This window comes from Stenella coeruleoalba, assembly GCF_951394435.1.
Source record: "Stenella coeruleoalba genome assembly, chromosome: 11".
Lineage (NCBI taxonomy): Eukaryota > Metazoa > Chordata > Mammalia > Artiodactyla > Delphinidae > Stenella > Stenella coeruleoalba.
In genome coordinates, this window is record NC_137157.1 from 30,835,330 (window position 1) to 30,845,712 (window position 10,383).

The following is a 10,383-nucleotide window of genomic DNA, read 5'->3' on the forward strand; positions in this document are numbered from 1 at the left end:
TTACAGATTAGATTCCTTGTTCTACCCTAATCCCTTGATGAGAGACAGGAAAAGGTCTAGTTTCATCTGAAGCATATTGATGGATCATTTTCTGATAGTAAAAGCAGAATCTATATTTTTTGAGCCCTTCCTTTGTGCCAGGTTGTGTCCTATATGCAGACTATCTCCTCTAATCTTTGGTACTCTCTTCGTGAGGCAGAGATTACTCTCTCATGATGGGTAAGTACAAGGGCTCTAGAGCTGGAAGCCTTGGTTCAAATCTTGACTCTATCACTTACTAGCTGTCTGACTTTAAGCAATTTGGTTAATCTCTCTATGCCTCAGTTTTCTAACCTGGAAAATGAAAATACTATAGGGACATAGTGGGAAACACATTAATTAATACACTTAGTGTTAGGATGGTGTCTTGCTCATTTTAAGTAACAAATACATGTTAGTTCTGTTGGGGAGGAAAAACTTTTCCTCTAACCTCTAAGGTTCTATAATTGGAGGCTGTGGATTAAACTGACAAAAGACAGCTTGGCAAGAGAAAAGACAAACTTTTATTCACGTATGTTTGCAGGAGTTCACAGAAAAATATGACTAAGGAAGTGGTTAGAATTTAGGGCTTATAGTGGAAGCCCTCTTAATAGTGGAAGTGGAGGGGGAGAAGGGCACTTATGGGAAAACAGATGACTCTTAGGAAAGATAAATGGTCCCTTAGGAGAATAAATGGGAGATACGGTAGTTTTGTGACAATGTCTGTTAGAGTGAATTCTTATCCTACTGCTGACTTCTCCCCAGTGATAGAAGTCAATCTTCCCTGGTTGTGAAACTCCCGGGAAGGGTGTTTATGACAGCTGAATTCTTTTGGAAGGCTCTGCTTTTAGGCAGATAAAGGGTGTCTAGGAAACAAACTCTTCACAGTGGTATATTCTGGACCCCTTCAACTCTTATCATGTCCATTTTGCAGATGGACAAGTGGAGGCTTAGAGGGATTGATTTACCTAGATCACCAAAGCAGTAAAGGGTGGAGCTGGGATTTGAAACTGACGTGACCTAAGAGCCTTTGATTTTTCCACCGTGAGAGATCAGAGATGGAGAAACTTCTTGTGTCAAAATTCTTAGGGAATATAAATTCTTTGGAATGAATTTAACTTACCTGGGCCTCAACTTCATCATTTTTGCAAAATGAGGGGTTGAACAATATGACCTTGCAGGGCCTTTCTACCTCAAAATTATTATTGATTTTAGGTGCTTTAGCATAACCCATCATTGAAGAAGAAATTATGGTCATGTTTCTAAGAATGCAGCAGAGGAGACACTTCGATGTGTGTATGCAGGTATGTGTGTTCATGTACACTCCTCCATGTGTGTACACCTGAGTACATGGTCAGTTATGGAACCAAGCAAGACCCTGTGGGTTTCCTGGGCACAGAAGCCTTTCTGTCCCCACTTTCTTGACTCCAGCCTCCATGACCTTCCCTGAGTTCCAAAGGGCAAATTCGAACAGTTGCTAAAACGAGAAGGGAGGGGATGCAAAGACAAGGGAGGGGAAGCCAGGAAATAATAGTGCAGGCTTGGGGCAGGGTCCTGGTTCCACTTCAAGGGATACACATAACAAATTCTTTAAGCTCTTTAAGATGTTAGCATTCTTCATACCAGAGAAAAACCACCTGAGGCTACATTAAAGGAACCAGAGAGCTCATCAAGAAGATTACCTGAGACCAGATTAGAGGAGTGCAGGCCCTGCACAGGCCCTAATCTTATCAGCAACCCCACCCTTGACCTGTTGCTATAAAACTCCTCATCAAATCCTCCCGAGTTGGGACACATAGTTTTTGAGGGCAGGAGCCCACTGTGTCCCCCTTTGCCTGGCAAAGCAATAAAGCTATTCTTTTCTACTTCACCCAAAACTCTGTCTCCTAGATTTGATTCAGCACTGGTACACAGAGGCTGAGCTTTTCAGTTGCTCTCAAAAGAATGATTGTCTTTGGAAGGAAAAGGGAAGATCTTAAGATGGAGATAGTTTAGTTGTTTATTTCTATCACACAAGCTGCTGACCTCGGATTCTGCACGTCCTCAGGGAGTGCCTCTCTAAGGCCTTTTCCAAAAGGTGATTGGCAAGCGAAGTCCTTCTAAAAGAGATAAGTAGCTTCTTAAAGTAAACTCAGGACAAATGGAGTACAAATTCTGTTTACTAAGTATTTCCTGGTTTATGGACGCTAACGTGCAGCCTTGCATGGCATGGTCTTTGAGGAATGGAAGAAAGGAGAGGGAGAGGTTGAATTCTGTTCCTGTATCATTTGGGAAAGGTATTTGGAAGCTGCCCCAGATGGAAGATTACATCATTTCAGAGTAGTAACTCAAATCTATAGAAATAGATGCTACCGTGTAGGAGATGTGTTTATGTTAGAGACCACTGAGACATGGGAGAAGCTTTTGTTTGCAGTTAAAAAAAATTTGTTTTTGGCCGCACCTCGATGCATGCAGGATCCTAGTTCCCGGACCAGGGAACGAACCTACGCCCCCTCCAGGGGAAGCACAGAGTCTTAAACACTGGACCGTCACGGAAGTCCCTTGTATGAGAGGCTTTTGAAAGCTTATGATAAAATTTGTTAAATTCTTTGCAATTTATTAAATCTGTAGAATTCCTTGCACTACACAATTTTTTCTGAGCAGTTTACTTCCTTTTTGCTAAATACACTTTGCATTTTGTGTGGTTGTATTTCAGAATCGCAAGGTTTTGCTGCTGCTGGTTATTCTAACCAAAGGCTTTTTCTTCCCCACTCCGAGGACAAACAGGAAGCCTGGATGCTTGAGCCAGTTGAGTCAAACAGTTTCCAATTCTTTTTTTTTTCCTCTTTCTCTCTATTTTTTAAAAAAATCTCTTCTTTCTGGGACTTCCCTGGTGGCGCAGTGGTTAAGAATCTGCCCAATGCAGGGGACATGGGTTCAAGCCCTGGTCTGGGAAGATCCCACAGGCCGCGGAGCAATTAAGCCCATGCACCACAACTCCTGAGCCTGCGCTCTAGAGCCCATGAGCCACAACTACTGAGCCCATGTGCTGCAACTACTGAAGCCTGTGCGCCTAGAGAAGCCCCCACTGGCTGCAACCAGAGAAAGCCCGCGTGTAGCAACGAAGACCCAACACAGCCCAAAATAAATAAATTTATTAAGAAAAAAATATCTCTTCTTTCTTAATATTTCCTTTTCTGATGTTGGGCCTTAGTGACGTTAATTTAGCAGCATGATTCTTATATTGAGTCTGACTTTTCAAGATGATTTGTTCAGCCTCAGGATAGGGCCAATTTAAAGTCTGATTGTCTGATACAGTGAGGCTTATAATTATACTAAGAAACAGGCTAATACAGGAAGAGAAGTCGAAGGATTACTAGTTGAGACCCAAAGTTGTAAGATAGTGAAAGAAAAGAATTTTGGCTTTTTTATCCCACGTGAGATGAAAAAAACCCCAAACCAAACCAACCAAGCAAAACATGAAAAAAACCCCAAACCAAACCAACTAAGCAAAACATAAGAACTGGCTTCTAAAGACAAGGGTGACTTTAGGAAAGAAAAGGAGAAAATCCATTGATTTAAGCACCTGTCAAGAACTTTGTTCCTCTTACCAAAATAAATCACAGGTGTACCTAAAATAAAATAATAAAATCCTGAAAAATGCTATCATCAGTTCAGATTAAGGAATAGGTTTCAAAACATAAAAAAAAAAATCTCTTTCCTAAAACCACACTTCTCCGCTACAAGTTGATTTACTCACACAATTTTTTATTTAGTTATTTATTTTTGCTGCTCCTTATTTTAAATTTATTATGAAATATGTAACTGGGAAAAAGAGAAGAAAAAAATTCTTCCCTAGTTTTCTTACATGTATTCCTTTTTTATTTTTAACATCTTTATTGGAGTATAATTGCTTTACAATGGTGTGTTAGTTTCTGCTTTATAACAAAGTGAATCAGCTATACATATACATATATCCCCATCTCTCCTCCCTCTTGTGTCTCCCTCCCTCCCACCCTCCCTATCCCACCCCTCTAGGTGGTCACAAAGTACCGAGCTGATCTCCCTGTGCTATGAGGCTGCTTCCCACTAGCTATCTATTTTACATTTGGTAGTGTATATATATGTACTCACTCTTTAAGTGAAGTCAAAAAAGTGGCCTAACTCTAGTTTCTCTTGTAAGATGGGACTTGAGGCTGTCTGTGCTTCTTCCTCTGTCTTTCTGTGACCTTCTGATGACCTAGGAGTTCCACCTACTTTGCTTAAGTCCTCTCTATGCCTCAAATCTGCACATCAGTGGGATGTAGTTTTCCTTTTGTTTTAATGGCTCCTCAGAACCTTACTCATTTGGCAATCCTTCCCACTTCCTTTCTTGTTTCTCCAGCCTTTAAGGGCAGTAACCCTCCTCCCCTCCCCAGCAGGCAGGCTCTCAGGGATTGATGGTGATTCACTGATTTACAGTTTTCCTTGTTTTGTTTGGCTGGTTTGGTTGCTTTGTTTTGTTTTCTTCTCAAGTGGTGTTAAAAGCCAAACTGTGTTTTTCTTACACTTTGGATCTCGGCTAGTAATCCTTTCACTTCTCTTCCTATATTAGCCTTTGTTTTTTAGTATAACCATAGGGAAAAATTATAAACCAGTCAAAAGCTTGACAAAACATACTTTGGGTGTTAAAAGTCTGCATAAGGGATTTTTGTATTTTTACATAAACAGGATTATAGTCACATATTTTTTCCACAACCAGTTTTTCCAACTTCAACAGTTTATAAAGAACTTCTTTCATTTTCCCTAAGTATAGCTTTATTTCATCTTTAAAAAAAAAAGATGTTTTTTATTATATTGTATTCAATGGTATGAATGTAGAATAATTTATATGATTGACATGTTATTGAGGAACATGAGCTTGTTTACAATTTCTCACTATGATCAGCAATACTATAATGAAAATCGTTGGTTTATGCTGGCTTAATTATTTCCTTTGGATAAATTCCTGGAAGTGGAATGACTGGGTAATGACCTCACACATTTTATATCTGATTCATATTGCCTGCTTGCCCTCTTTCAGACATGCACCCTTATCTCATTGGGCATTGTTACTCTTTTTATTCTGTCTCAGTCAGTAGGGTAGCACCCATTTTAGAAGCTGGGCTTCTCTCCACCACAATTAGAGGATCACGCAATGCCAGATTAAACGTGTTGATGGCAAAAATATTGAAGATACGAAAAGTAGGGAGAAGAGGAGGGTGTGATGAATTTTCTACCTCCAACTCTGGCTTCTCCTTGATCTCATGAGATGGAAGTAGAAGAAACAATGCAAAGGAGAAAAATCAAATTTTGTTAGAGATATGTGGGATGTGTAAATCTGGTCTAGGGTATTTTAACCTGTTCTATTCAACCCATTTCTCTTAAGAAAACGAGAGCCCCCAGTGTTGTGCCCTAAATGTGGAAGAAACATTGCAGAAGACAGTATCCCAGTACAGGAATGCACAGGGTAGGGTGGAGATGGGGTGGGTAATTTATTGAGGGCCAGCCCTCTATATTCCAGGTGGTTACAGATATTGTCTCATTCTATCCCGCACAACAACCCTGTGAGCTGGGTGGTGGTGTTATCACCATTATACCGTATTTACAGAGGAGGGACCATAAGCTCTCAGAGGGCAAGCCCACGCTATCAGAAGTGTAGAATCTGGATGAGGTGGTGGTGTTGGTGTTGATGGGGTATCTGCATGAAGGGGCAGCTTTCTCATCTGACACACATGCCTCAAGGAATGGGGGCGTGGGTGTTGGGCAGGGAGGAGCAGGGAGGAGGAGGGTGGGACAAATGGCTGTCCCTGGGGGACAAATGCCTTTGTGAGCCTTGGGGAATACGCTAGCTGTATCTCTATGTTCGTAGATCAAGACTCAGAATTGTCCTAAAATGCCCTTTGCTTTTGGTGACAGTAGGGCCTATGTTTGTTTCCAGAAATTTCAGTAGCCATCACAATGAGGCTATGTTCATATGTAATCGGGTTTGACAGGAATTAATTTTTAATAAGAGGTTCCATTCAGACAAACAACTGCCCTTCAGGGCCGTGTCAGGGTCAGTTGATCAGGGCTGGGTACTGGCACAGTGTGCTCTTGGCTGTGGCCTGAGGAGTGTGTGTGTGTGTGTGTGTGTGTGTGTGTGTAGAGAGGGAGTGGATGTTGGGATGATGGGGGTACTAACTGGTCTTAGATCTTAAATCAGGACCAGGCATTGGTCTTACCAGAAGGTGGAGGAGGCAGCTGGCCATTTAGAATTTCCAAGAAGAATAAGTATGGTGCCCCGCAGGAAACTCCTTCTTGTTCTTCATACTAAGGGCTCTTTCAACAAATTTAAGGTCTGACAGAGGCTTAGGGTATGCCATTCACTGTGGTCTTGCTCAGTGCCACTTACTCTGTGTTGTTATTTAATCTTAACAACAACCCTACCTGGTACAATGTGATCAGTCCCATTTTAGAGATGAGGAAAACTAAGTCTCAGAGAGGTTAAATAATTAAGACTACAGTCAACTAGAAAGTTGGGAGGTGGGCTTTCCTGGTGGTGCAGTGGTTAAGAATCTACCTGCCAATGCAGGGGACACGGGTTTGAGCCCTGGTCCGGGAAGATCCCACATGCCGCGCAGCAACTAAGCCCGAGCACCACAACTACTGAGCCTGCGCTCTAGAGCCCGTGAGCCACAACTACTGAGCCTGTGTGCCTAGAGCCCGTGCTCCACAACAAGAGAAGCCACTGCAATGAGAAGCCCGCACACCATCACCAAGAGTAGCCCCAGCTCGCCGCAGCCAGAGAAAGCCTGCGCGCAGCAACGAAGACCCAAGGCAGCCAAAATAATAATAATAATAATTAATTAAAAAAGGAAAAGAAAAAGAAAGTTGGGAGGTGGACTCTATAATCTCTCTGCTAAATCATTTTGTGTCCTCCTTGTGAAGGCAAATCTCTATCCTCATCATTTCTCTGAGGACCAGTTACTGGAGTACTGGAAGCATTACTGTTCAAACTCTTATCGTATTTACTCTTTATTTAATCTTTCTCATTGAAGTTACATTTACCAACCATGTTTATTTATGATCTGCTACCAATTTTTCCCCATGTCAAACTCTGCCTCACTCACATCCCTTTGCCTATTACTAACACTAATAAGGTGATGTTCATACCAATTGTTGAAGATCTGGGGCTTCTGTGTCTTCTCTCTGAGAGGCTGCTTCCATTTTACTGAGGAAATGCACACTTTTAGGGTTTTTTTTTTTTTTTTTGGTCCTGTGAAAAGGCAGAATCTAGAGGCTCTTCCTTCTCAATGTGGGCGGCCCTGCCATTTCCAGCACTGCAGACTTATCCTCCAGCCGCCCCCAAAAGCTTTATCAGGAGATGTGGTTATTTCTCTATGAAATTACACAGGTTGGTTTAAAAATAGGCTGCAGGGTTTCCCCCGTCTGGGAACGCTGTCAGGCTGCCCACTTTTGACAGTCACTTCTACCTCCCTTCTTTGGTACAAGTTGGAGCATTTTTATTTGTATTAAAAAAAAATGTTCTGCTTAAGTTATCTGGAGCCCCCAAATTACCAAAAAGGTTCATTTGAAACATCTAAGGGCACCTTAAAAAATGCTTCAGTTTCCTGATTAAGAATCACGCACAATTTGATTTTCTACACCTTACCATCTTTGCAGGGGCATTGTTAGCATGAAAATGAATTTTAAAAATACATTCTAGCGGAGGCGAGCGTCCTGACATGAAGAGTTCTGCTCTGTGTGGATGGAGACTCAGTTGGGAGCACAAAGTAACTTTGTGCTGGGAATAGATCAGCTTGCATCGTGAGTGCAGCAAAGGGCAATAAAAAGTTAAACAAATAACGATAAGAAAAAATAAAAACAAAGCAAATAAAAATAAGGTCTGGAAGTAAAAACAAATTAATTAAAAAAAACAACAACTCACCCCACATAGAAATGCTGGGAAAGAGAACAGGCTTACAACTTGGGTAAATATTCTCTAGTCAAATCTTTTCCAAAACGATAGGATTGGTTGAAACATCTTGTCCTTTGTGTGCGGGAATGTAAAAATCTCCATTTTTTTCTGTAACCTTTTGCCTCTCCGTTCCTCTCTTCTTATCTGTACTGTCTGTTCCTCCCTTATATGGTTGTTCTCGGAAGTCCAGGAATTTGAGTGTTATGTGAAAGGCTAATTCTAATTGGGCTCAGTGACATTCCTGTCAGATGGGAGATGTATGGGGGTCGTCCTGTGAAAGATCAACACGGCCGGCCGCGGCATCTGCTGTTCTGCATTGCCTCTTTCATTCCAGTCTCTCTAAATACCGGGCTTAGCTAAATGGCCCAACAGCCCGTTATCCCCTCCTCCATACCCCTCCTCTCAGCCCACTGTTTCCTTAATTAGCAGGGCAAGTGTGATTCCCTAGCATTTCTTTAACACTGCAACTTTGCAAAATGATGTTTATTATCTCATTGATTACATGCAAAAACCTGTGAGATAAAGAGGGCAGGAATTCTTACATCATGTTTGTTTCCTAGCTAAGAGACTTGAGGCTTTGTAGGTTCTGGTTACAGCGTATGATTGCACAGCTCATTAACGGCAGAGTCCATTTCCCCTCTTCCAGCCCCAGGCTCCTTGGCGCCTTCGTTGGGCGGTTTTCCCTAAACAGAATACTTCCTGACTTTGGACATCAGGCACCATTTGTGGGTCCAAGTTAGAGATTATTTTGTAATATGAAAACCCATCCAGCTTTATGCCTCATATTAAAGAAGCTTTTCTTATCTCAATCTAAATGACTTCATACTTTAGGCAGTGTATTAGCTTCATTCATTCAACAAATATTGACACTGTCTTAGTTTGAGTACATAGCAGTGAAAAACAATCAAACAAATTCTCTACCCTCGTGGTGCTTACATTTCAGTGGAGGAGACCAAGCATTTAAATAAAGAAATAAATACGTATATGATAGGCCTGGTGGTAAGAAGTGTCAATGAAGTATTGTGCATTTATATGAGATGGTAAGGCATGGTTTCTCTGGTACAGTGACATTTGATGAGGTACATGAAGATTTGAGGAAGAGGGAGCTCCAGATATCTGGGTGGGGAGGAAGCATTCTAGGGAGGGTGATGGCATGTGCAAAGGCTCTGGGGTGGGAGAATGCAAATAGGATAGCTGATGGGAGCTGAGAGGGGAGGTGAGTGGTAGGAAGTGAGGCCAGGGAGATGGGCAGGGGAAGTAGCAATTGGGATAGAGCCATAGTAAGAATTTTGGCTTTAACTCTAAATGAGATGGGACACCACTGGAGGTGTTTGAGGATGGAATTCTGGTGTCAAAAAGGGCATTTCGACAAATGTCTGCATCCTGCTGGGCTATGGCCCAACTCTGACCTCTTGCAGCCCAGCTTCTGCTCCACTCATTTTCTTTTTGTTATTCATCAGAGATGACTACACAACTTGCATGGCCTGGTCCAAAAAGAAAACATGAGGATGTCTGTTCAAATAGTAGGAAAAAAGATACAGTTAAAGGTACTTAAATATACAGCTTTTCTCTTTCTTCTGCAGCCTCTCTCTCAAATTGTCATAGTGGTTTAAATTTGCCATTTAATGTAATTCTAAGTAAAGAGACATTAGCATTTAAAATTATTAGCATTAATTTTACTGTTCATCTTTATATTGCACAATGCCAGTATAAATGCCAGTTTTAAATGCAAACGTAAGAGCATTTTTTTGTATGTGCAATTACTGAAATTATACATTTCATGTTTTGTAGTCGATACGTGCATGTGTATTTTGTTTCTGCCAGAACAGAGGAAAGGCTGCACAAGACTAACTCAGTGGTTTTTACTTCTTGATACGCGACATCTACCAACACTCTACCTTTTGCTTACTGATAGGTAAAAAAAGGACTAAAAAGGCAAAGGAACTAATGGTTGCCTTTTTTCCCCCCTTTTGCTATGTCATCGTTTTCAGGATAAATGGTTGGCTAACACAGGGAAGTACTAGGGATAACCAAAGATATGACAGGTTTCCTTGGTTGTTTGGGTTTTTTAGAACGCCTTGGCCTTCTTTCTGCATCTGGAGTAAATTCTGGACAGATTGGAAGCCTGGCCCCTGGGGGTGGTAGCACCCTCACTTATGCAGTCCTAGATGTAACACGCTTACCTTGTACTTGCTTTCAGTCTCTCTGAACTCCCAAACGTGGCAGGGGCCCATGAATTCTGTGCTCATGGGGCATCGCAAACGCTCGTGTGGGAATGGGGTGGCAGGGAATGATGGACAGGCCTAGTGTGTGTCCTTCCTCACCCCAAGGTCCTACTGGACCTCATTTAAAGAGTTCAAAGACAACATTATTAAGAATTTTAGGGGGCTTCCCTGGTGGCGCAGTGG